This window comes from Lygodium microphyllum, chromosome 8 (assembly GCF_053477565.2).
Source record: "Lygodium microphyllum isolate KBCC chromosome 8, Lygodium_microphyllum_v1.1.10, whole genome shotgun sequence".
NCBI classification, from domain to species: domain Eukaryota; kingdom Viridiplantae; phylum Streptophyta; class Polypodiopsida; order Schizaeales; family Lygodiaceae; genus Lygodium; species Lygodium microphyllum.
In genome coordinates, this window is record NC_141142.1 from 124,442,156 (window position 1) to 124,469,759 (window position 27,604).

Consider the following 27,604-nt stretch of genomic DNA (forward strand, 5'->3'; position numbering starts at 1 on the left):
GGGACAAAGAAAGAAAGCAAGGACCAATAATATCAATAACTTTGTCCTACCCAAAGCAATGGTCAAAATCTCTGTTGTTTCCACTGCAATGAGCTCGGTCATTTCAAAAAGGCAATGTCCCAAGCTTGGCGGAGGACATCGTCAAGCATCTTTCCAAGGAATTGGTCGTGGCCAGGGAGCCGCCACCCAAGGCAAAGGAAGAACCGCTTGTGTTGCCAACAGGAAAATGTGTGAAGAAGAAGATCCGACCATGGAAGCAAAGTTTGAAAGGGCGATAGTCCATGCCCCTCTTCACAAGAAAGGCCCGAATTGCTAGTTATCGGTGATTCAAACAGCATCGAACTATCAAGGTAAAGGTTTCAAAACCTTGATTGATTATGGCAGTACGTATTCCTTTATCTCACCAGCTTGTGCAAGAAGATTAGGAATAGCCACAGTAGAAGCACATACCTTGCTTGTGGAATTAGCAAATGGTCGTGAGGTCACTTGAACCAGGCAAACTGCTAAGGTGGAATTCTTTCTGGGAGGAAAGTCGACTTCGGTCAAAGTCAGAGTCATGAACCTAGGTATCCATGAGTGTTTACTCGGAATGGATTGGCTTAAACCTAAGGATGCCCACATTCATTGTGGAAAGGGCCAAGTTTCCTTTCGAAACTCTGAAGGGGAATTGGTCACAACTCAAGGAGAGGCTGGAAAGACGAAAACTAAATTGGCAAAAGCATCTTAGATCATAAAGGGAGTTAGAAAGGAACTACATGTCTACTTGATTAAGCTTAATAAGCTAGATCCAAAGCAGGAGCCTAGTAAAGAACCCTCATGGCTAAAGGAGTACGCAGACGTATTCCCTGAAGAGCTGACAGAACTCCCGTCTCAAAGAGAAGTGGTGCCAAGAGCTACGCCAATTGCAAGGAGGCCTTATAGGATGTCCATCGCGGAAGCAATTGAGCTGAAGGAACAACTCAAGCAAATATTAGATGAGGGCTACATCTGTCCTAGCAGTTGGCCATGGAGAGCTCCAGTGCTATTCCAGAAGAAGAAAGATGGAGCACTTCAACTGTGTATTAATTACAGAGGGTTGAATCAATCAACTATTAAGAAGAAGTACCCTATTCCTAGAATAGATGAGCTTCTTGATTGTCTTCAGGGTGCGAACATCTTCTCCAAGATTGATCTCTTGTCTGGTTACTATCAGATAAGGATCAAGGAAGAAGATATCCCAAATACGGCCTTCAACACAAGATATGGACGCTTTGAGTTTCTAGCTATGTCATTCGGGCTTACGAATGCACCTGCCACCTTCAACAGGTTAATGCACGATATCTTTAGGCCATAACTTGATGACTTCGTACTTGTCTTCTTAGACAACACCTTAGTCTATTCCAAATAGGAAGAAGATCATGAACCCCAGCTTCGGATTGTCCTTAAGACAATGAGGACACACAAGCTCTATGCTAAGATGAAGAAGTGTGCATTTTTCAAACGTTAGATTGAATATCTCAAATTCATCGTATGAGCACAAAGAATCTCAGTGGATCCGGCCAAAGTCAAAGATGTTGTAGAATGGCTGATACCAACAACTGTCAAAGAAATACGTAGTTTCCTTGGACCGACAGGATGGTATAGGGTCTTCATAAAAAACTATGCTTTGATTGCAGCACCTCTGACAGATCTACTGAAGAAGCAAACATCCATTACATGGTCAACTCCAAACAATCTAGCTTTGATAGATTAAAGCAAAGTTTGGTATCAGCACCTATCCTAAAACTTCAGGACCTCAGTAAGGAGTTTGAAGTAGTAACTGATGCTAGCACGCTTGCCTTAGGATGTGTGCTCATGCAAGAAGGCCTTCCTGTAGCATACTCTTCAAGAAAACTGAAGATCTATGAGAAGAATTATGCTACCCATGATCTAGAACTATTAGCTTTCATCCATGCTCTGAAGCTTTGGAGACACTACCTGTTGGGTAACAAGTTTACTCTAGTGACGGATCATAAAAGTCTCAAGTGGATCTTTACCCAAAATGAGCTCAATATGAGGCAACATTGGTGGATTGAAGTGCTGTAGGAGTATGATTTTGAAATCAAATACTGACCTAGAAAGGAGAATGTAGTTGTTGATGCACTCAGTCTCGCAAGGCACTCCTTAATTCTCTAATCTTGCAAATTCCATCAATAGCTAGATCTCTAGCCACAAAGGTATCCATGCCAAACAACCCAATACTTGAGATAGCTAGAGAAGAAGCATGCCATGATTCAGCCTATCAAAAGATGCTAAGGGAGATCCCTATCAAGGAACAGGACCAGAAGCTACAGGCTAAGTATTATGAATTCTCTATCAATAGTGGACTTGTATACTATAGAACGAGATTATGTATACCGACAAGCGAGTCACTCAAGTAGAAGATACTGTGGGAAGCTCATGATTCCCCTTTCTCAGGACATCTTGGCTATGCCAAGACTCTCAATGCAGTTGGAAAGAGCTACTATTGGGAGAGGCTTAAGGGTGACGTTCTCAAATATGTCACTGTGATGGACCTAAAAACGGGCCGGCACTGGCTCATGCACTAGCCGGACCTCGTCACTATGCACAAGACAACCCCTCGGCCTCGCGGCCAGGAGCGTCTATCAAAATCTCCGCCTTCCTACACATTGCGTTTGTAATACATTGTAGTCCAACTGATCCTAACCCAATATTACTCCTCAGAGGGAGTCCCTTTCACATAGCCAAAAGGCTCGAATCACATACACATGGGGTTCCTCCTACGGCTGAATGCCGTCAACCCTCTGCGACTCTCCTACACCTTGGGGATTGGCCCCTCGATGCGTCGCTCAACATTTAGACATTTCGCACAAACGTCGCTCAAGGTACCCAATAAGCGTGTCCAGGAATGTACCATTGTCCTTATTTGATTTCCCCTTTAGGATCCCATGACTAGCCTACAGCATGGGTATCTCACTGCCTCTCAACGTAGGTCATGTCCTCATAAACCAATTGCAATGCATGTCCAGGAGCTGATCACTGATACTTTTAAATTCTTTTTCATGCTCCATGCATTTGGTGGATGCCTAGTGCTCAAACATTTAGCAAAATAGTATCGTGCACAAGTGCAAAACATCCTTTTTATGGATCCTTTCTAACGATTGTGCTTCGTTGCAAGACCTAGCACCGAAGTGTTCTTCGTGCTACTAGGCCTTAATTTTAATTAATTCCTCGTCCTAAATGCTTATGCAATGGAAATCAGCAACTTTATCATTAATTGCAATAGTATTTAAACACTTCTCAACTACCCTGCCCTCCCCCGGTTTAGTATTGTTTCGTTGCATGTCATTTTACAGTTTTTTCCCATTATTTTTCATATAAAAAGCGGAAAACAACGAACTAAAACATGGAAACAAGGCTGATCTAAAGCAAATCTTCATGCCTCAGCCTTGTTATACATTCACGAACATTACTCATAATTTTCCCAATTTTCCGAAGCCCAAAATATAATTTTTCCCTATTTTCTAGGGTTTTTCCATCATTTTCTTACAAATTTCCCATTTTCTCCCATTTTTTAATTGCTAAAAATCAAGTTCAGTTTATGGGCTGTGGCCCTTAGTTCATTTCAGCAGAAACAGAAATTTTAGTAGGTGTGGATTAATTTATTGCATCATTTTTAGCCCAAAACCCTATTTTCCTTCATTTTTATGGTTTTTCGTGTCTCGGTTTTCTATTTTCTGCTATCCCATACATGTTTTTCTGATTTTTAAATGATGAACAGCTAGAAAACAACTCAAAGCACGACATACTCAAAACTCAATCCATATGAACACATTTTTATCAACCAAATTTGCATCAAAAGACAAATTTCTTTGTAAAAACAATTATTACCGTGTCTTACAGGTTTTTCATTAAATTTGGCACGTCCCACGATTGATTTCCAGCCATGAATTTTGCTTGGAATCAGCAATCTACAATGGTTTTGCATTGCTCTTTCATCCCGTCAAGAATCGACATCCATCCGGCCGTCCATCTCCATCCTATTCCTTCAAGCACGAACGGGGACTAAGAGGAGAGAGAGGGAGGAGAGAGAAAGACTGATTTTCTCTCTCTCTAACCAGTCCACCATTGCGGGAGCGGAGACCGGTGATTCGATCGGCACGATGTCTTGATCAGGCCTGAGTGTTCATAGCTATGGCTTGCTTGCAAGCCAGGAATCGATTAGGGGGGGGGGGGGCGTGATTTTTTCGGCGACTGTTTTTCAGCCGCCGCCCCCCCCCCCCCCCCCCCCCCATATCCACGATTTTTTGAAGGGGGGGGTGCCAAAGGTCACCCCCCCTCCCTTACACCTTTTGAGATTTCCCTTTTGGGCCCCCTCTTGGGCACCCCGGCCGGTTTCGGGCCATCTTCCGCATCCGGACTCCGAACTTCGATCTGAAAATTCCTGTGAGCTCGTCTCAACATCCTGGACAGGCCTGCAGCTTCATTGACTGGCACGGGCGCATGGAAAATTTATGAAAATTCACGGAGTGTCGCACGGGCGCCCGTCAAGCACTTAATGCTTAAAATCGTCCTAGGTCGAGCTGCCGCCTTCGTGGTTGAGCATTTTCCCCCGCATTTCCATATTTTTCTCCTATTTTTAGGCACGTTCCGGGGCCTAAAATCCATCCTTCATTGGCGACCATGGGATAGGACGACTCAGTCCGTTGAACCTACGAACATATCTGCACATAAACAACCATAGGAGCATCAAACTGCTACAAAACAAAAATGCAATAAAACACAGCACAATGCTCACCCTACCCCTGACAAAACCAAGGCATGAAATCCACGAGGAGTAGGCCTAGCATAATCTGCCAGAAAGCCTGAAGCTAGTCACTGACCCACTGCTCCAACACGGCCAAACTAAAAGAACTATCATGGAGGTTGCCTTAAGTGGTGGTCTGAACTGCCTACCTAACTAAGGACAACAAAACCAGGAGTTCCTCCTAGGCGAGGACCCCTATAGCCTGATCAAAAGATATATATATAATTTTTTTTAGCACACTTCAGCTTTTAGGTTTTTTATTTCCATACTCGGGCGTGTAAAAAGGAGGGAGCTGAGCGTAGTGACCCAAGGAGGACAGGGCATCGGCCTCAGGACCTGTCTCGGTACCCAAGGACCTACCAAGCCCTTGCGAGGCGACACGTAATCCTTTTCTGACGCTCACTTTTTTTTTCGCTCCAACCTTCCTTGTTTTAGTATTATTTTTCCAGCACGAAGCCATCCCTAGGAAGACAAGGTATCGGCCCCGGGTCTGACTCGTCCCCAGGAACCTACCAGGCCCTCGCAAGGCAATGAGCAACTGCTTATATATTGTCATTCCTATTCTTTTCTTTGATAGGGGTTAAAACCCCTTTTTACACACCTTCGTATCGATATTCATCTTTTAGGATATTCAGGATTTCTTGGCATCATTATGATTATCTTCTGGCAGGCTTCTCTAACTGCCTCACTACTAATAAGAACTCCTAGAACGGCTGCCGAGCAGGCTAGCAGAACAAAGCCATTAGGGCTTCCTTCTAAAACAGGTCTTTCGATGCCTGACAATGTCTTTACAAGAGGCAATGACTACTCCGACCTCCCTCAAACGTACTTAGCCTAAACCTGGGACTTCATGCCTTGGTTGCCGGTCCCCAACAAAATGTACCCCCTTGACAAGTACAAATACAAATATAACAGGAAAAAAAAAATACTCGTAAAGGAGAGGTATCACCTGGATTGGCCACAAGAAGTTTCCATCGATGCTGCGACAAAGGCTCCCTCCAAGCTTCACCAAAGTCTACGAACCATAAAATCTGTCTAGCACAACACTTAAAACAAAAACCCGATAAAACGCACCCGCACTAGACAGGGAAATGGCCCTCTTGGCCTAATGAAATCAAACACTTCACTACAAAACTGCATCGGCCCTCTTGGCCTAATGAAATCAGACACTGACTACGCATAACATCCACCTGGAAACAACCATGATAGACATCAAAGCATACCATTCCCAGGGGAACAGGGCTTGTAGCCCTAAACTAGGTGCATTAAATTATGACCTATCCCTCCTGCGTATATCGCAAGAGGTATTCGCATCACATGTCGTCGAATCAATCTGTGGGTCTAAGATAATAAAGGCAGATGAGTCTCGCTTACCCTTTGCATCACCGAAAGCAACCATCGTCTGCCAAAAAGGGCATGTTCAGAAAGCATACCCCACAAACGACCGGGTCCTGTCTCACCATCAATAGATATATCGGGACAAGGACCACAATTAAAGAAGAGGTCTTCTTCATATGCAAAATTAGCCAAAGAATCGGCAAACTGATTCCAACTCCGTGGAATCAGCTGAAAAGACACTCTATCAAATTCGTCTAGCAGGGCTACGGCAGTATGATGGTACATACAAAGGATGGGATTCCGTACCATGTATGTCCCATTGAGTTGATTTAAAACCAACTGAGAGTCCCCTTTCACCAACAACTGGCGGATACCACCCTTCTTTGCAATGTTCAAACCCATTATCAGGGCTTTGTATTCTGCCATATTATTGGTAAAATTCACCCCGAGATAAGCAGCTAACTTCATGACAATGCATCGTCGGGGGTCTCGGATGACAACTCCTACACTTCCTTTTTTGCATTGACCCCTGGACGCCCCATCAAAGTACAAGGTGTACATCCATAAAGGGTTTACATATCCCGCCATCCAGAACTCTACTCGTAATTATGGTAATCGAAATTCAGCATATTCAACGGGTGGACTGTAGGCTCCATCCCTCCATCATCATTGAATTCAACAGGGATACTCATCAATATTTGTAGGCAGTGATGGCAGAAGACCTTGATCTCCCAAATAAATGTCCCACCTTCTTGCTCAATCACCTTGTATCCTTTGCTCCACCAAATGAGCTTTCCCTGATGATACCTCTGTTCTAAATATGGGTGTTCTAAATAAGGGATCAGACGACCCATCAACCTCTATCATGATTTCCTTGCAGATGTTTGATCGATCTTGCCTAGGCCTGCAAGGCAGTCATAGCATTAGTGCAATCAGAAGTAATAAGGTTTAATCTTATTAAGATTAACCTTATTTTTAAATTCTATCCCCTCAAGGTCAGCTAACAACACTGTAGATTTATTCTTTCCTATCCTAACGATCCTATAGGGCCCATCCCATTTGGGCTCTAACTTGCCTGGAAATAATTCTCGTCGTGCGTCATAATATAGAACAAGCTGTCCTTTCTTGAAGGTGTATTTCTTGGCTTTGAGGTCGTGTAGCTGCTTCATTCGGCGCTTCGCCACTTCTTGGTGCAATAAGCTCTGCAACTTAAGCTCATCTAAATGTGCCAGTGTCGTCAAGCGCTCAAAAAGTGCGTCTTCATCACTCAAAGAATGATTGATGGCAAACCGAATAGTCGGCAGCTCAATCTCTAAAGGCAAGACACACTCCTCCCCATATACTAACTTGAACGGGGTATGGCCAGTGGCTCGTTTGAAGGTTGTATTATAGGCCCACACTGCCACGTATAACTTTTTATCCCAATCCCGTTTCTTTTCCGACACAATTTTAGACAGGATGCCCACAAGCTGCTTGTTGGTGCTTTCAACTTGCCCATTGGCTTGCGGATTATATGGGGTTGTCTTGTTATGCTTGATTCACCATATCTCTGTCAAACCTTTGATCACCTTATTCAGGAAATGGGTTCCGCGGTCCAATACTAATTCTTTCGGCGGACCAAACCGGCATATTATCTGCTCTAAAAGGAAACTAACAGTTTCTTTAGCATCATCTTTCCTTGTTGCACGTGCTTCTGACCACTTTGTGAAGTAGTCAGTTGCGACAATGATGTATCTCTTTTGCGTAGTCGATGACGGAGTAATAGGACCCACAAAGTCTATTCCCCACTTCTCAAATGGAAGTATCACCATAATAGGGGTGAGTGGTCGTTTCCTATTCTCTCGGCTATCATGTCGTTGGCAAATATCGCATCGCTTAACATACGCAAACGCATCCTGGAAGATGGCAGGCCACCAATAACCTGCTCTTAAAGCCTTTTGTGCTGTGAGCCGTCCAGCAAAATGGCCACAGCAAGCAGAATCATGGCACTCTTCCAAAATGAATGGCACCTCGTCAGGCATCACACACCGGCGATAGATGTCATCAACCCCTTGCCGATATAATGTACCTGCGATCAAGGCAAACTTTAACGCTTGCTGCTTAATTTTCCTTTTCTCAGCCTTAGATAATTCGGATCCCGCCTCTCCCGTTGATAAATAATGCGTTATTGCAGCATACCAGGAGGGAATAGATGCCGTGTCTATTTTAAATAACCACTCCATATCACTATCTTCAGCCACAGATTCTTTCGGCTCCCCAAAGTCCACAAGACATTCCACGATGCCTTGCAACCTTGGTGGCTTACTCTTGATTTCATAATCAAATTCCTGCAAAGTGATTAACCACTTCGCTAAATGATTAGGCGGCTGTAACTTATTCATCAATAGTCGAAGTCCCTCCGCCTTCGTATAAAGCACGACTTTCTCATAGAGAATGTAATGCCTGAACTTCTTGGTCCCAAAGACCATCGCTAGACATAATTTCTCCATGTAAGTATAATTGATTTCGGATACCCCCAGCTTCCGGCTGGCAAAAGCAATCGGGTGGTACCACTTCTCTTCCCAAATTTGGGCTAAACAGCAGCTGATACTATACATGGTGGCTGCCGAAAATACATAAAACACCTCACCTCTTTTAGGGGCTTTTAAAACGGGCGCTCTTGCTAGCTCTTGTTTCACGTCCTCGAATGCTACCTTACAAGGGTCACCCCATACAAACGAACAGCTAAAGGACAATAAATTTGTAAGCGGCAACGTTCTTTCTGCTAAGGCGTTGATGAATCTACGATAGTAACCAACCGAAGACAGAAAGCTATGAACCTCTTTCGGAGTGCGTGGTGGACCCATGGCAACTATAACTTTGACCTTCTCGGGGTCTGTCGCAATTCCTACCGAAGTGACCACATGACCCAACAATAGCCCATAAGGTACTCCAAAAACACACTTCCGTGGGTTTAGGGCGATGCAAAATTGTCTACAGCGCTCAAAGCATTTTCTCAAAATGATCAACTGCCTTTCTCTCACGGTGGCAGCCCCTAAGTCATCAATAAACACCTTCAACTCTTCAAGAGATATGTCACCGAATGTCTTATCTGTTGTTCGTTGCCACAAACCAGGGGCATTGCATAAACCAAAGGCCATCACATGGTACGCAAAAGTACCAAATACAGTAATGAAAGTTGTTTTCAACTTATCCTCTTCTGCAATTGCCATTTGGTTATATCCTGCAAAGCAATCCATAAACGAATATATCTCCCTACCCGCTAATTGATCCAAAATCTGGTCAATAAATGGCAATGGGTAATAGTCCTTAACTGTCTGCTTATTCAGCTCCCTAAAGTCTACACATAAACGGATCTGATTATTATTCTTCTTTCTAATCACAACTGGCAAACACCATTCCGTGTGTTGCACAGGAAAAATCAAACCCGCTTCTCGAAGCTTCTGTAACTCTTCAAACAGGCCGTCCCTCAATTCGAAAGACATACGCCTTACTTTCTGCCGTACAGGACGACTGCCCTCTTTCAACGGAATTGTATGAACAGCAAGACTAGGAGGAATGCCTCTCAACTCATCATAACTCCAGGCAAAGATATCACGGAATTCCTGGATCAAGGCCACATAGTCCTCCCTTTCTGTTGTACTGAGCATGGACCCTAATTTGATTGGCCGCGAATCATCAAGCGTACCAAGGTTTAGCTCGATAACATCTGCATCTCTTATACGATCTTGGCCCTCTATCGGCTCGTTCAAAGTGATCTGATAGATGTCCTCCGTGGTGGATCCCTCTTTGGACTCATCACTCGATGATGTCTCACTGGCAGATAAATCTTCTAATGTCTCCAATTCTGTAGAAGATAGAGGAGCTCTCTCACTCTGCGGGGACTCAGGATAAGCATCAACCACCACACGCTGGGCACCTCTGCCGAATATCAGTCGACCGGCGGGTATATCTACTTGGCAGTCCGCTTGCAAGATCCAAGGTCGTCCAAGTAATACTTGGTAACTTGGCCGCCCTGCAAAACGAATCACCCTAAAGTCCAACATGCATTCTACATTTGCAACAGTGACATGGACCTTAGTAATGCAGCCTTCCGGCTGTCTCAAACTATTATCTGCCATTCTGAGAATTGTGGAGGTATCTTTCTGAATCGCAAGACCCAACCTTTCCATCAGTTCAGAACTCATAATGTTAACAGATGATCCCGTGTCGACAATGGCATAATCTACTAATATCCCATCGACATAGGCTGCAACCCTTGGGCAATGCTTCTCAGCATGCTCAAACCAGTCATCACCAACTCGTTCAATACCCAAAGGTTCTACAATATACCCGGTACATAGGATCTTTCTAAATTCCTTGCGTACTCCTCGGGAAAGCTTAATAAGCTGTAAGAGGTTCACATCCGGCTTGACTTCGCAAAGAGAGCTCGCCAAATCGAATTCATGATAGTTTGATAGAGCTCGCTTTTCACACCAAACCATCCGCTCTTTAGGTCGCTGAACTGGCTTTATTGCCTCTTTCTTAACTTTCACCTTCTTCTTTGGTGGTTCCTTATCGGCTCTACTTTCTACGGGCTTCAAAGGTCCCCCTTCCATGGCAGGATCCAGAACTTGCGTTCCTTTGTCGCCTTGTTTAGGGTTTCCGTCGACAGGCTTATCCTTGTTGGCTTCTCTACCCTTTTGACCTCTTGTAAGGACAGCTCGCAGATTAGAGGTTTCAGCATCATTAACGTGTACAGCCTCAATCAAACTAACCCCGTTGCCACTTGGTAGCTCCTCTATTGTAGTCTTTGGTCGTTGAAGTATTTGTTTAGGCCCATTTTCTGGCTGGGAATCATTTCCTTGGGCACGATGATTAACAGGCCCTGGTTGCCGACTTCCTCGCTGGAGGGAACTGATCTTACTCCAGCAAGTAGCTGCTAAATGGCCAGATTTTCCACAAATGTTGCACTTAACATTTGGGCAATTCCTTGGATAGTGCTGCCCACCACACCATTTGCAACTAAACCTCGAAGGTGCACCCTCCTCTAGGTATCTACTTCCTATTAAATTTTTTTGTTTTTTAAGGAAGTTGAAATCAACGGCTATTTGTCGATACTGTTCCGTAATCATGTCGGTATAATGCTTCATCATGTCCTTAACCTCGCCAAGAACATTGGAAGAACTCGACTCATAGCCTTGGTCATTACCATGTCGTTCAATCGGCCTAACAATTCGATTAGGCACAGGTTGTTGAGTCACAGGCATGGTATTAGGATTGACCGCCTGGCCTCCACCACTTGAAGCCATTTGACTGCCCGTAGGCATCGACATGCCGGGGGGAGCTAGTAATAAAGGCACATTCTGCATCATGTTCCCTCTCCCATTAGGGTTAGCCATCGCTATCCCTTGACCACTACTGCCATTAGCTATTGCCATATTTCGGACAGGCTTGCAGCTTCACTGACTGGCACGGGCGCACAGAAAAATTATGAAAATTCACGGAGTGTCGCACGGGCGCCCGTCAAGCACTTAATGCTTAAAATCGTCCTAGGTCGAGCTGCCGTCTTCGTGGTTGAGCATTTTCCCCCGCATTTCCATATTTTTCTCCTATTTTTAGGAATGTTCCGGGGGCTAAGTTCATCCTTCACACTGAGTATTTGTCTTGTCAACGTATTAAGGCCAAACATGTCAAAATGCTAGGAAAGTTGCAACCACTTGACATTCCCCAAATGAAATGGGAATTCATCAGTATGGACTTTGTGGTTGGCCTACCCCAACTTTAGGGAGGATGCAACTCCATCATGGTTGTGGTTGACATGCTTACTAAGGTTGCACACCTTATTCCTATTAAGACAAACTATAAAGCCTCAAATATTGCAAGGTTATTTATCAAGGAGATATTCAAGCTACATGGGTTGCCGAGAAGAATCATTAGTGATCTTGATTCTCTCTTCACATCTCACTTCTGGAGAGCTATCTTTGAAGCCATTGGGACTCAACTCTGTTTTAGTACATCCTACCATCCCCAAACGGATGGCCAAACGGAGTGAGTCAATCAAGTCATCGAGGATATGCTAAGGGCACACTGCTACCGTGAACCAAAGGTGGATTCAATACTTGCCTTTGGTTGAATTTTCCTACAATCCTTCTTACCAACAAAGCATTCAGATGACCCCTTTCCAAGAATTGTATGGGCATGACTGTCGAAGTCCCCTAAGCTTCTCAAATATCCAACCTTGAGGGTTGAAGCTTGAAGGCAGATGCTGGAAGAGATGGCTGACCAAATGAAGTCAATAAAACAGGACATCCAAGTCACCAAGGATAGACAGAAGGCATACACGGATTTGAAGCGTCAAGATAGAACCTTTGAGGAAGGAGACATGGTCTTCATTCACGTACGGCCAAAGAAGAGTTCCCTATCCTTAGGAGATTGCAAGAAGCTAAGTCCAAGGTATTGTGGACCATACAAGATCCTCAAGTGCCTAGGACCCAATGCTTATAGACTGCAACTCCTTGAGAACCTAAAGGTCCATAATGTATTCCATATCAGCCTATTGAAAAGTATGTACCTAATCCTAGCCGTGTACTTGATGAAAAACAAGTTGTAATGCCTAGCAAAGGAGTCCTTGAGCTACGGCATGACAGGATCTTAGATGTTAGGGAGAAACAACTGAGATCTAGAACCTTGAGAGAATGCCTCGTCTAGTGGAAAGATTATCCTGAGGAGGATGCCACTTGGATGGATGAAAGCACTCTCAACCAACAATATCTCCAGTTATCTCGATTCCTCCAAGGGGGAGAGAATGTAATATTCCCATTTGAAAAATATTACTAAACCAACCTCCTACGCACTGTAAACTCGTGCAAAGATTATCTTCAGTGCTAGCAGTTAATCTATAACCACACGCAAGAAATGGAGAACTCCGTCTTGGCAAAGTAAGGCCAAAGATTCAAACCCACATAGCCGCGGGGAAACATCCTCTTGGGAGGAGGTTAAGAGAATAATTCTGCAATCAATTTTAAATTTTTTTATTATCCCTTCTCCCCCAGCCGATGCATGGCTGGAGAAGAGGAAGTGTGGTGGGATGGGCTAGTAGGGGATGCATGAGGAGGGGGAGGGGAAGAGAGCCATACAAAGGGCCACGTGGGGGGAGGTCCCCTCTCCCCCCTGGACTATCTAAACCCCCTACTGGGGAGGAAAGGGGGAGATTAGGAGGTGGTTGTTGTGCTGAAGGTCGAGTTCTACGTGGGAGGAGAGGGTATCTGAGCCACCGCCTCGCTGCAGAAGATCCGCCGCCAGTCGTGAAGGGCCGCCGGGCTAGGCTGACAGCCCCCGCCATCTCCCTGACGAGCAATTCTTCCCCACTCAACGCCATTACTATCATCCCTCTTCCACATCATTGCTATCATCCCCTTCCACGTGGCTGCTACGAGAGCCAAAGGCTTATTGGAAGCTTCTTTTTTTTAGAAGCTTCCAAAGGGGGGGGGCTTCCTTAAACCCCCTTTCCACTAGGTTCCCCAATAAGTGCATTCCTATACCCCGGGACTTTGAAGAAGAGAAGAGGAAGTCTATAAAGCCCCTTCCCACCAATCACCCACAAGCCCATCCCGGGACTTTGAAGAAGAGGAAGCTTATAAAGCCCCCTTCCCACCGATCACCCACAAGCCCATCCCTAGTCCGGGACTTTTTTGAAAAGAAGAGGAAGCTTATAAAGCCACCTTCCCACTCCATTCCCCATAAGCCCATTCCTAGCCCAGGCCTACTGAAAACAATTGCTATGCATATCCAGGAGCTGACTCTGATACTTTTAATTTCCTCTAAATGATCATGCAAAGAGGTGGATGCCTAGTGCTCAAACATTTTAAAACCCAGCAGCGTGCAAGTGCAAAACATCTCTTTCATGCTTTTCTTTCTAACCGCTTTGTGCTTCGTTGCAACACCTAGCACCGAAGTGATCTTCGTGCTACTAGGTTTTAATTTTTATCATTATTATTCCGTCCTAGATGCAATGCATATAAAATCAGCAAATTATTCCTCATGCTCAGCGGCATTTAACCATTTTTTCCACAACTCCACCCTTCCCCGTTGATAGTGCATCATTGCATTCATTTCTTTTAGGGTTTCCTTGTCATTTTATATGGAGAAAGGAAGGAAACACGCACTAAAACATATAAACAAGGCTGAACTGAAGCATAACTTCATGCCCCAGCCTTGCTATACATCAACAAACATAAATCCTATTTTTCTGTATTTTTCGTAGCCCCAAATGTATTTTTCCCCTATTTTCCATGGTGTTTTTATCATTTTCCCGCCATTTTTCCATTTTCTTGTAATTTTTAAATTGCTGAAAATTGAAACCAGTTTGTGGGCTGTGGCCCTTAGTTCATTTGCAACAAAATTGAAAGATTAGTTGATGTGTATCGACGGTTTTCCCCATTTATACGCCCAAAACCCTTGTTTTTCCCCATTTTTCATGCGTTTTCGGGTTTCTTGACATTATTTCGAGCCATGAAATGCATGTTTTTCATAATTTCTGGTTATAAACAGTAAGAACTCAGAAGAATCAGCAGCATAATCAAATCTTAGTCCATATGAACGGCATTCCATCAATCAAAAGCATAAAACACTAAATTTTCTTTGTAATTTTTTTAGTTTACCGCTTAAACGCGTGTTTCGGGTTTTGTGTCCATGGCTGTAGATTTGGAAAACAACAACCCTTCATGTCCAGCAACATCACAAATCACCATTCTCAGCCCGTGTAGCAATCCGGTCCATGCCGGACAAGCCTCCATCATTCTTTCTTCATTGCTCCTTCTTCCCACATGATCTTGCCTTTAGAAGAGAGAGAGGGAGGAGAGAGAAAGACTAGAATCAGAAATTCCAAACCAGGCCACCATTCCACGGGCGAAGGGCGGCGATATGATCAGCATACGGAGTGTAGGCAAGGGCCAATGTCAGATAGGGGGGTTGTTTGCAGGCAGGGAGGAGCATCTCCATCAACATGGCGCATTTTTCGGCGCCTGTTGATGGCGCCCTCTCTCCACGATTTTCTTCATCCATCCTCTCCCAAACTTTTCATGTGACATTTTAAGTTGGGCTCCCAAGGGTCATGCCCACTTGGCCAAACTCATGTCCACCTTTTCAAATCTTGACCGGTTTATGGCCTTTCCCCCGTCCGGACTCCGAATCGAGCTCTGAAAAATCCTGGGCGTCCGACTTAGCATCCCGCATTGGCCAATAGCTTGTGTCAACCCGCACGACTGTCTGAAAAATTATGAAAAATCACCAAGTGTCGCTCGGGCACCTTTAAAGCACTTTGGCGCTTAAAATCGTCCTAGATCGAGCCGCCGCCTTTGACAGTGAATATTTTTCCCTTGATCTTCATAATTTTTAGCTATTTTTAAGCACTTCCCGTCACCTAAATTCCGCTCTCATTGGCGACCACGGGATAGGGCGACTCAGCCCGTCGAATCCACGAACATATCTGCACATAAACAACCACAGAAGCATCAAACTGATACAAAACAATTATCATCATAAAACTCAGCACAATGCTCCCCCTACCCCTGGACAGAACCAAGGCATGACATCCACAAGGAGTAGGCCTAGCATCATCTAATAGAAGATCCGAAGTGAGTCACTAACCAGCTGCTCCAACACAGCCAAACTAAAAAGAACTGCCAAAGAGGTTGCCCTAAGTGGTAGTCTGAACTACTGACCAACTAAAGACAACGCAACTAGGAGCTCCTACAAGGCGAGGACTCCTATAGCCTGAGTAAAGGATAGTTTCTTTCAGTACATGTCTTCTTTTAGGATTTTTATTGGATGAACATACTTGGGCATGTAAAAAGGAGGGAGCTGAGCGTAGTGACCCAAGGAGAACAGGGCATCGGTCTCAGGACCTGTCTCGGCACCCAAGAACCTACCAAGCCCTCGCAAGGCGACACTGAATCCTTTTCTAACGCTCACTTTTATTTTCGCTCCAACCTTCCTGGTTTTGATATTATTTTTTCCAGCAAGAAGCCACCCCTAGGAAGACAAGGTATCGGCCCCGGGTCTGACTCGTCCCCAGGAACCTACCAGACCTTCGCAAGGCAATGATCAACTGCTTATATATTTTCATTTCTTTTCTTTGCATTGATAGGGGTTAGAACCCCTTTTTACACACCTTCGTATTTATATTCATCTTTTAGGATATTCAGGATTTCTTGGCATCATTATTAGTATCGCCTAGCAGGCTTCTCTAACTGCCTCACTACTAACAAGAACTCCTAGAACGGCTGCCTAGCAGGTTAGCAGAACAGAGCCACTAGGACTTCCTTCTAAAACAGATCTTTCAATGTCTAACAATGTCTTTACAGGAGGCAATGACTACTCCGACCTCCCTCAAACATACGTAGCCTAAACCTGGGACTTCATGCCTTGGTTGCCGGTCCCCAAAAAAAATAGATCCCCTCGACAAGTACACATACACATATAACATGAAAGAAAGGTACTCGTAAAGGAGAAATATCACCTGGAGTGGCCACAAGAAGCTTCCATCGCAGCAAAGGCTCCTCCAGGCTCCACAAAATTCCACAACCCGCGAAAACCTGTCCAGCACAACACTAAACAAAAACCCAATTAAACGCACCCGCACTAGACAGGGAAATGGCCCTCTTGGCCTAATGAAATCAGACATGACTTTGCTACAAAACTGAATCGGCCCTCTTGGCCTAATGAAATCAAACAATACTATGCAGAACATCCACCTGGAAACAATTATGATAGACATCAAAGCATACTATTCCCAGGGGAACAGGGCTTGTAGCCCTAAACTAGGTGCATTAAATTATGACCTATCCCTCCTGCGTATATCGCAAGAGGTGTTCGCATCACATGTCGTCTAATCAGTCTATGAGTCTGAGATAATAAAGGTAGATGAGTCTCACTTACCCTCTGCATCACCCAAATCAACCATCGTCTGCCAAAGAGGGCATGTTCAGAAAGCATACCCCACAAACGACCAGGTCCTGTATCACCATCAATAGATATATCGTGACAAGGGCCACAATTAAAGAAGAGGTCCTCTTCATACGCAAGATTAGCCAATGAATCGGCAAACTGATTCCAATTCCGTGGAATCAGCTGAAAAGACACTCTCTCAAATTCATCTAGCAGGGCTATGGCAGTGTGATGGTACATACAAAGGATGGGGTTTCGCACCATGTACGTCCCATTGAGTTGATTTAAAACCAACTGAGAGTCCCCTTTTATCAACAACTGGCGGATACCACCCTTCTTCGCAATATTCAAACCCATAATCAGGGCTTTGTATTCTGCCATATTATTGGTAAAATTCGCCCCGAGATAAGCGGCTAACTTCATGACAATGCGTCGTCGGGGGTCTCGGATGACAACTCCTACACTTCCTTTTTTGCATGCACCCCTGGACGCCCCATCAAAGTACAAGGTGTACGTCCATAAAGGGTTTACATATCCTGCCATCCTGAACTCTACTCGTAATTATGGTAATCGAAATTCAGCATATTCAACGGGTGGACTGTAGGCTCCATCCCTCCATCATCATTGAATTCAACAGGGATGCTCGTCAAAAGTTGTAGGCAATGATGGCAGAAGACCTTGATTTCCCAAATAAATGTCCCGCCTTCTTGCTCAATCACCTTGTATCCTTTGCTCCACCAAATGAGCTTTCCCTGATGATATCTCTGTTCCAAATATGGGTGTTCTAAATAAGGGATCAGACGACCCATCAACCTCTATCACGATCTCCTTGCAGATGTGTGATCGATCTTTCCTAGACCTGCAAGGCAGTCATAGCATTAGTGCAATCAGAAGTAATAAGGTTTAATCTTATTAAGATTAACCTTATTTTTAAATTCTATCCCCTCAAGGTCAGCTAACAACACTGTAGATTTATTCTTTCCTATCCTAACGATCTTATAGGGCCCATCCCATTTGGGTTCTAGCTTGCCTAGGAATAATTCACGTCGTGCGTCATAATACAGAACAAGCTGTCCTTTCTTGAAGGTGTATTTCTTGGCTTTGAGGTCGTGTAGCTTCTTCATTCGGCGCTTCGCCACTTCTTGGTGCAATAAGCTCTGCAGCTTAAGCTCATCTAAATGTGCCAGTGTCGTCAAGCGCTCAAAAAGAGCGTCTTCATCGCTCAAAGAATGATTGATGGCAAACCGAATAGTCGGCAGCTCAATTTCTAAAGGCAAGACACACTCCTCCCCATATACTAACTTGAACGGGGTATGGCCAGTGGCTCGTTTGAAGGTCGTATTATAGGCCCACACGGCCACGTATAACTTTTTATCCCAATCCCGTTTCTTTTCCGACACAATTTTGGACAGGATGCCCACAAGCTGCTTGTTGGTGCTTTCGACTTGCCCATTGGCTTGCGGATTATATGGGGTTGTCTTGTTATGCTTGATGTTCCACAACTCTGTCAAACCTTTGATCACCTTATTTAGGAAATGAGTTCCGCGGTCCGACACTAATTCTTTCGGTGGACCAAACCGGCATATTATCTGCTCTAAAAGGAAACTAGCAGTTTCTTTAGCATCATCTTTCCTTGTTGCACGTGCTTCTGACCACTTTGTGAAGTAGTCAGTTGCTACAATGATGTATCGCTTTTGCGTAGTCGACGACGGAGTAATAGGACCCACAAAATCTATTCCCCACTTCTCAAATGGAAGTATCGCCATAATAGGGTTGAGTGGTCGTTTCCTATTCTCTCGACTATCATGTCGTTGGCAAATATCGCATCGCTTAACATACGCAAACGCATCCTGGAAGATGGCAGGCCACCAATAACCTGCTCTTAAAGCCTTTTGTGCTGTAAGCCGTCCAGCAAAATGGCCACCGCAAGCAGAATCATGGCACTCTTCCAAAATGAATGGCACCTCGTCAGGCGTCACACATCGGCGATAGATATCATCAACCCCTTGCCGATATAATGTACCTGCGATCAAGGCAAACTTTAACGCTTGCTGCTTAATTTTCCTTTTCTCAGCCTTAGATAGTTCGGATCCCGCCTCTCCCGTTGATAAATAATGCGTTATTGCAGCATACCAGGAGGGAATAGATGTCGTATCTATTTTAAATATCATCTCCATGTCACTACCTTCAGCCACAGATTCTTTCGGCTCCCCAAAGTCCACTAGACATTCCACGATGCCTTGCAACCTTGGTGGCTTACTCTTGATTTCATAATCAAATTCCTGCAAAGTGATCAACCACTTCGCCAGACGATCAGGCGGCTGTAGCTTATTCAGCAACAATCGAAGTCCCTCCGCCTTCGTATAAAGCACGACTTTCTCATAGAGAATGTAATGCCTAAACTTCTTGGTCCCAAAGACCATCGCTAGACACAGCTTCTCCATGTAGGTGTAATTGATTTCGGATACCCCCAGCTTCCGACTAGCAAAAGCAATCGGGTGGTACCACTTCTCTTCCCAAATTTGGGCTAAACAGCAGCTGATACTATACATGGTGGCTGCTGAGAATATATAGAACACCTCACCTCTTTTAGGTGCTTTTAAAACGGGCGCTCTTGCTAGCTCTTGTTTCACATCCTCGAATGCTACCTTACAAGGGTCACCCCATACAAACGAACAGCTAAAGGACAATAAATTTGTAAGCGGCAACGTTCTTTCTGCTAAGGCGTTAATGAATCTACGGTAGTAACCAACCGAAGACAGAAAGCTATGAACTTCTTTCGGAGTGCGTGGTGGACCCATGGCAACTATAACTTTGACCTTCTCGGGGTCTGTCGCAATTCCTACCGAACTGACCACATGACCCAGCAATAGCCCATAAGGTACTCCAAAAGCACACTTCCGTGGGTTTAGGGCGATGCAAAATTGTCTACAGCGCTCAAAGCATTTTCTCAAAATGATCAACTGCCTTTCTCTCACGGTGGCGGCCCCTAAGTCATCAATAAACACCCTCAACTCTTCAGGGGATATGTCACGGAATGTCTTATCGGCTGTACGTTGCCACGAACCAGGTGCATTGCATAAACCAAAGGCCATCACGTGGTAAGCAAAAGTTCCAAATACAGTAATAAAAGTTGTTTTCAACTTGTCCTCTTCTGCAATTGCCATTTGGTTGTATCCTGCAAAGCAATCCATAAACGAATATATCTCCCTACCCGCTAATTGATCCAAAATCTGGTCAATAAATGGCAATGGGTAGTAGTCCTTAACTGTCTGCTTATTCAGCTCCCTAAAGTCTACACATAAACGGATCTGATTATTCTTCTTCTTTCTAATCACAACTGGCGAACACCATTCCGTGTGTTGTACAGGGAAAATCAAACCCGCTTTTCGAAGCTTCTCTAACTCCTCAAACAGCCCGTCCCTCAATTCGAAAGGCATACGCCTTACTTTCTGCCGTACAGGACGACTGCCCTCTTTCAACGGAATTGTATGAACAGCAAGACTAGGAGGAATGCCTCTCAACTCATCATAACTCCAGGCAAAGATATCACGGAATTCCTGGATCAAGGCCACATAGTCCTCCCTTTCTGCTGTGCTGAGCATAGAGCCTAATTTGATTGGCCGCGAATCATCAGGCGTACCAAGGTCTAGCTCGATAACATCTGCATCTCTTATACGATCTTGGGCCTCTATCGGCTCATTCAAAGTGATCTGATAGATGTCCTCCGTGGTGGATCCCTCTTTGGACTCATCACTCGATGATGTCTCACTGCCAGATAAATCTTCTAATGTCTCCAATTCTGTAGAAGATAGAGGAGGTCTTTCACTCTGCGGGGACTCAGGATAAGCATCAACCACCACACGCTGAGCACCTCTGCCGAATAACAATCGACCGGCGGGTATATCCACTTGGCAATCCGCTTGCAAGATCCAAGGTCGTCCAAGTAATACTTGGTAACTTGGCCGCCCTGCAAAACGAATCACCCTAAAGTCCAACATGCATTCTACATTTGCAACAGTGACATGGACCTTAGTAATGCAGCCTTCCGGCTGTCTCAAACTATCATCTGCCATTCTGAGAATTGTGGAAGTATCTTTCTGAATCGCAAGACCTAACCTTTCCATCAGTTCAGAACTCATAATGTTAACAGATGATCCCGTGTCGACAATAGCATAATCTACTAATATCCCATCGACATAGGCTGCAACCCTTGGGCAATGCTTCTCAGCATGCTCGAACCAGTCATCACCAACTCGCGCAATACCCAAAGGTTCTACGATATACCCGGTACGTAGGATCTTTCTAAATTCCCTTCGTACTCCTGGGGAAAGCTTAATAAGCTGCAAAAGGTTCACATCCGGCTTGACTTCGCAAAGAGAGCTCGCCAAATCGAATTCATGATAGTTCGATAGAGCTCGCTTTTCACGCCAAACCATCCGCTCTTTAGGTCGCTGAGCTGGCTTTATTGCCTCTTTCTTAACTTTCACCTTCTTCTTTGGTGCTTCCTTATCGGCTTTACTCTCTACGGGCTTCAAAGGTCCCCCTTCTAGGGCAGGATCCAAAACTTGCGTTCCTTTGTCGCCTTGTTTAGGGTTTCCGTCGATAGGCTTATCCATGTCGGCTTCTCTACCCTTTTTACCTCTTGTAAGAACAGCTCGTAGATTAGAGGTTTCAGCATCATTAACGCGTACAGCCTCAATCAAACTAACCCCACTACCACTTGGTAGCTCCTCCACTGTAGTCTTTGGTCGTTGAAGTATTTGTTTAGGCCCATTTTCTGGCTGGGAGTCATTTCCTTGGGCACGATGATTAACAGGCCCTGGTTGCCGACTTCCTCGCTGGAGGGAACTGATCTTACTCCAGCAAGTAGCTGCTAAATGGCCGGATTTTCCACAAATGTCGCACTTAACATTTGGGCAATTTCTTGGATAGTGCTGCCCACCACACCATTTGCAACTAAACCTCGAAGGTGCACCCTCCTCCGGGTATCTACTTCCTATCAAATTTTGTTGTTTTTTAAGGAAGTTGACATCAACGGCTATTTGTCGATACTGCTCCGTAATCATGTCGGTATAATGCTTCATCATGTCCTTAACCTCGCCAAGAACATTGGAAGAACTCGACTCATAGCCTTGGTCATTACCATGTCGTTCAATCGGCCTAACAATTCGATTAGGCACAGGCTGTTGAGCTACAGGCATGGTGTTAGAATTGACCGCCTGGCCTCCACTACTTGGAGCCATTTGACTGCCCGTAGGCATCGACATGCTAGGGGGAGCTGGTAATAAAGGCACATTCTGCATCATGTTCCCTCTCCCATTAGGATTAGCCATCGCTATCCCTTGGCCACTACTGCCATTGGCTATTGCCATATTGTTTCCCAATACTAAACCCATGTTCGAATTGCCTCTAGAAGCATAGGCTGCTTGTAGTCGGGATTCCACCTCTTGTGCTCGTGTAATGGCAGTATCTATATCCCCCAAGGGGACACTACTCAACTGCAATTGGATGTTAAATTCCAAACCATGTAGGAAATATTGCAATTGGGCAGCTGCGGGGATAGGAATAGAGGTGTCCAACTTACGGAAGACCTCTTTTATCTTCTTCGCATAAGCACGAATATCCTCGTGTGGATCTTGGCGGGTCACGTTGAGTACACGCAACCAATATTGCCCACCCCTTTCAGGGGCAAACTCCCTTCGAAAAGCTCCATAAAATGCATCAATGTTCAATATGGTTCCGGCTTCTAAACCATGATACCATATAGCAGCTCTTCCTTTGAGAGTCATGTTGAAGAACATCATTAAATGTCCTTCCTCTTGAATGCGACAGTTGAACATCAACTTTTGAAACTCCCTAATGTGGAGTTCCGCATCTTCCTCAACTAGCCCATTAAAAATGGGTAGCGGGTAACCTAGAGCCGGCAAATCCGTCGTTCCTGCTGGAATTGCAATAGGCTGCGCCATGACGCGGATTGGATTTGCACTAGGAATAAAGACCGGTGGGGTTACACCTCCCGTACTTGACGTGGATTGGCTTATAGAAGGAAGGGGAGCACTAGAGCTTCCACCTTCTCCTAACTTACTGCTTGGGGTCCTAAGACCACTAGATCCACTCCCTCGTAAGGGTTCAGCACCGCTACGCTTAGGGGAATATCTCCTAAAAATTTCAGCACGTCGCCTAGCTCTTTCGTCTCTTTCTTGCCTTTGGATTTCTGCTAGACGATGCTTATCAATAAATAACGGGTCAAGCTCAGTATCCTCTGGCATAAACTGCTAGTTGGTCCTTAAACAACCAGGATTCGAGAACCGCCACTTTTAAGCAGCTCCCGGCAGACGCACCACTGATGGACCTAAAAACGGGCCGGCACTGGCTCATGCACTAGCCGGACCTCGTCACTATGCACAAGACAACCCCTCGGCCTCGCGGCCAGGAGCGTCTATCAAAATCTCTGCCTTCCTAAACATTGCGTTTGTAATACGTTGTAGTCCAACTGATCCTAACCCAATATTGCTCCTCAGAGGGAGTCCCTTTCACATAGCCAAAAGGCTCGAATCACATACACATATGGGGTTCCTCCTACGGCTGAATGCCGTCAACCCTCTGCGACTCTCCTACACCTCGGGGATTGGCCCCTCGATGCGTCGCTCAACATTTAAACATTTCGCACAAACGTCGCTCAAGGTACCAAATAAACGTATCCAGGAATGTACCATTTCCCTCACTTGCTGTCCCCTATAACCCTCGTCTATCCTACAGCATAGGAACCTCACGCTCTCAACGGTGGGTCACAGGCCTACTGAAAACAATTGCTATGCATATCCAGGAGCTGACTCTGATACTTTTAATTTCCTCTAAATGATCATGCAAAGAGGTGGATGCCTAGTGCTCAAACATTTTAAAACCCAGCAGCGTGCAAGTGCAAAACATCTCTTTCATGCTTTTCTTTCTAACCGCTTTGTGCTTCGTTGCAACACCTAGCACCGAAGTGATCTTCGTGCTACTAGGTTTTAATTTTTATCATTATTATTCCGTCCTAGATGCAATGCATATAAAATCAGCAAATTATTCCTCATGCTCAGCGGCATTTAACCATTTTTTCCACAACTCCACCCTTCCCCGTTGATAGTGCATCATTGCATTCATTTCTTTTAGGGTTTCCTTGTCATTTTATATGGAGAAAGGAAGGAAACACGCACTAAAACATATAAACAAGGCTGAACTGAAGCATAACTTCATGCCCCAGCCTTGCTATACATCAACAAACATAAATCCTATTTTTCTGTATTTTTCGTAGCCCCAAATGTATTTTTCCCCTATTTTCCATGGTGTTTTTATCATTTTCCCGCCATTTTTCCATTTTCTTGTAATTTTTAAATTGCTGAAAATTGAAACCAGTTTGTGGGCTGTGGCCCTTAGTTCATTTGCAACAAAATTGAAAGATTAGTTGATGTGTATCGACGGTTTTCCCCATTTATACGCCCAAAACCCTTGTTTTTCCCCATTTTTCATGCGTTTTCGGGTTTCTTGACATTATTTCGAGCCATGAAATGCATGTTTTTCATAATTTCTGGTTATAAACAGTAAGAACTCAGAAGAATCAGCAGCATAATCAAATCTTAGTCCATATGAACGGCATTCCATCAATCAAAAGCATAAAACACTAAATTTTCTTTGTAATTTTTTTAGTTTACCGCTTAAACGCGTGTTTCGGGTTTTGTGTCCATGGCTGTAGATTTGGAAAACAACAACCCTTCATGTCCAGCAACATCACAAATCACCATTCTCAGCCCGTGTAGCAATCCGGTCCATGCCGGACAAGCCTCCATCATTCTTTCTTCATTGCTCCTTCTTCCCACATGATCTTGCCTTTAGAAGAGAGAGAGGGAGGAGAGAGAAAGACTAGAATCAGAAATTCCAAACCAGGCCACCATTCCACGGGCGAAGGGCGGCGATATGATCAGCATACGGAGTGTAGGCAAGGGCCAATGTCAGATAGGGGGGTTGTTTGCAGGCAGGGAGGAGCATCTCCATCAACATGGCGCATTTTTCGGCGCCTGTTGATGGCGCCCTCTCTCCACGATTTTCTTCATCCATCCTCTCCCAAACTTTTCATGTGACATTTTAAGTTGGGCTCCCAAGGGTCATGCCCACTTGGCCAAACTCATGTCCACCTTTTCAAATCTTGACCGGTTTATGGCCTTTCCCCCGTCCGGACTCCGAATCGAGCTCTGAAAAATCCTGGGCGTCCGACTTAGCATCCCGCATTGGCCAATAGCTTGTGTCAACCCGCACGACTGTCTGAAAAATTATGAAAAATCACCAAGTGTCGCTCGGGCACCTTTAAAGCACTTTGGCGCTTAAAATCGTCCTAGATCGAGCCGCCGCCTTTGACAGTGAATATTTTTCCCTTGATCTTCATAATTTTTAGCTATTTTTAAGCACTTCCCGTCACCTAAATTCCGCTCTCATGAAGGGCCGCCGGGCTAGGCTGACAGCCCCCGCCATCTCCCTGACGAGCAATTCTTCCCCACTCAACGCCATTACTATCATCCCTCTTCCACATCATTGCTATCATCCCCTTCCACGTGGCTGCTACGAGAGCCAAAGGCTTATTGGAAGCTTCTTTTTTTTAGAAGCTTCCAAAGGGGGGGGCTTCCTTAAACCCCCTTTCCACTAGGTTCCCCAATAAGTGCATTCCTATACCCCGGGACTTTGAAGAAGAGAAGAGGAAGTCTATAAAGCCCCTTCCCACCAATCACCCACAAGCCCATCCCGGGACTTTGAAGAAGAGGAAGCTTATAAAGCCCCCTTCCCACCGATCACCCACAAGCCCATCCCTAGTCCGGGACTTTTTTGAAAAGAAGAGGAAGCTTATAAAGCCACCTTCCCACTCCATTCCCCATAAGCCCATTCCTAGCCGGGGTTTAAAGTCTCCATTTTTGCAAGGCGCTTCACAAGAACCCTTTCATGAACCCCCTCTTTTTCCGAAATAAAGAAGGCCCAAGCTCCAAACCCTAAGGCCTTCCATAAGACAAATCCCGCAAGTCGATACTTCTGTCAAGGATCCGTACTTCAAAGGGAATCTCTGAGTACGAGGGAGATGGGCAAAGATTTTTAAGGTTGCATACCAAGGTGAGTAATTGGTAGACCGCGAAGGCATACCAGAAGCCAAAATCACGTCTATAATGGCCCCTAAAAAGTCACAAGGCGTGCCTGCAGCAGGAGGATCATCTCCTAGTATTCATGTGGATATCTCACCGAGCCCACAAGTCCAGGTTTTCTTCCTATTTTTGATTTACGTAGAAGTATTGCAATTATGCATGGTTATTTCATGGAACTAGGATGCACTTATGCTTGTCAAATCCACCTAGCTGAATGCGATTGAAATAAATTGGCTATTTGAAATTTACTAGAAGTAACTCACGATATGAAGATTGGTCATTGGTACTTTCAATGGAATGAATGAAAATAACATAAGGTGTCTATGCATTTTAGGACCTTATTAGCAAGTTGCTTTATTGGTGCATTTCAAAGTGAGAGTCTAGAATGCCTATTGCCTAGTTTTACAAGGTCGAAATTATTAAAGTACACCTTTGATTACACATGGAAAGATTAAATCGCATGTCACAGTTTTAGACAAATCTTCTTTGTAATGATTCATTAAGGAAGTCATTATCAATCGTAGGAAATAGCAAAGCATGGAAAAGATTCTAAGGGTTGCATGAAGTAGGTTAACTCTAGCTTCAATTGGAATGAATCTCATTTAACTACGTAGTAGTTAGGAAAGGTTGCATAATGCACATTCATCGTACGAATAATTTCATTCATCAAGAGATGTGGTTAGAGAAAGGCTGCATGGTTCATTTAAGCACAAAATCTTAAAAGCTTAGTGGCATGAATCTTGAATGCATGTCCTAGTAGGATCAATGGAAGTTATGCCGAAATTTAACATGCGCTTTGGTCTTAAAAAGAAAAGTTAGGGTTTGTGAATCTAATCGTACATAGAGGCAATGAATCGTGTGCTTACGAGAATTGTGTTGTAATGCAACTAGTTTTTCCCCTTTTAGATCAAGACAAAATCTTTAGGAATGGTTCGTGCTTGTCATAAGACAAGTTAAATGGATTACCTAAAACACCTAAACCGTAAAGGATTCGCTTAGGATGGTTAAATGGATAGAATAAAATCCTCCAAGTGCTAACTAGGGTTTAGCACGTTGAGGACTTGACCTAGTTTCGCACTTATTGCCAAGTCGAAACCCTCATACCCAAAGGTCCTACCCACATTCACGAAATGCAGGGACAATTGGATGCACTTGCAAGAAACGATCTAGGGTTTCTATCCTAAGGATCACTCGATCAAATGTTGAAACTCGGATTGAGTTGGAACCCTTAGGACAAATGTTGTCGGCCTAGTGCAATTGGGAATGGGTTGGATAAAAAGACACCCTAAACCCTGCTTCTTGTCTAATAATGATTCCGTGACCAGAAGACGCCATTGGATGAGTGAAATGATCCCATGGAATAGATGCGACACTTGTGCAACAA